Source organism: Chinchilla lanigera, unplaced genomic scaffold (genome assembly GCF_000276665.1).
Source record: "Chinchilla lanigera isolate Chin_1 unplaced genomic scaffold, ChiLan1.0 scaffold00157, whole genome shotgun sequence".
NCBI lineage: Eukaryota > Metazoa > Chordata > Mammalia > Rodentia > Chinchillidae > Chinchilla > Chinchilla lanigera.
The window spans coordinates 2217644-2218598 of record NW_004955558.1 but is presented as its reverse complement, the minus strand read 5'-3'; positions in this window follow the sequence as shown (position 1 = coordinate 2218598).

The window sequence follows — 955 nt, the reverse complement described above, 5'->3', positions numbered from 1 at the left end:
CTGCACATATATTAAGCTCCTATGGTCACAGTTGCCTGCAGTTTTACCCTAGATCTCAGCACCGTTTTCCTGTCTGGATTCTTCCCTTTGCAGGACTGTTTGCTCCACTCCCTTATACCTGGTGCTGTGTGTCCTTGCTGTGGTGATGGAGGAAGTAGAAGTAAAACCAGAGCATGAATGTACAGGCCAGGGTTTCAGTTATGAGTAAGAGAAAATGATCAGGGTGTTAGCTTGAGGCACTGACAAACATCAAGTGGATCCTCTGACAAGGAGAGTAGGAGGAGCCATGGCAGAGCTTCCGCTGGAGAAAGGGCAGGGACTGCAGGTTTGAAGAGCTGGTTCATCCTGGCACATGGGGGTGCTACGTGCTGAGGTACTGCTGATCCTTATCTCAATCATGGCTTCATTCAGGTTGAAGTCTCCTGATCTGAGGGACAGGTTGATTTGCATGGGATGAGAGTCTCCTCTTGGGGTGGTTGAAGTCAGAGGAGACTGTTAACCAAGGCGACCTTAACTTTAGATGCCTGGAGATTTTCGTAGCGTAGTTGAAATCCTGAAAATTGTCTTATCCTCATATTGTAAGCCTTTAAGGTCTAAAAGCTAAGCTGGGTAAATTTATGGCAGAGAAAACTTGTTCTGTGAACTTTTGCACAGCCGTGCCCTGACTGAGGGATGTGCTTCTATGCACAGGTGAGAAGGGGTGATTCAGAGTCTCATAAATAAAGATCAAGTTTTGAATTGCTTTCTGGTATCCCTTGCACTTCTGGAGGCCCATGTGAGGAGTCATCTATTTTAGTAAAAGCCAATTTGAAGTCCTCAACTGTCCCTGATGAAAACATAGATTATGCTTTTGATGAGTCACACATTAAGGGCTGAGGGGTATATTTGTCCCCAGTCCCTGACGTCTCCATGTCTCTCTCTTTCTGCTTCCCAAGTATCTTCACAAATCCCGTGT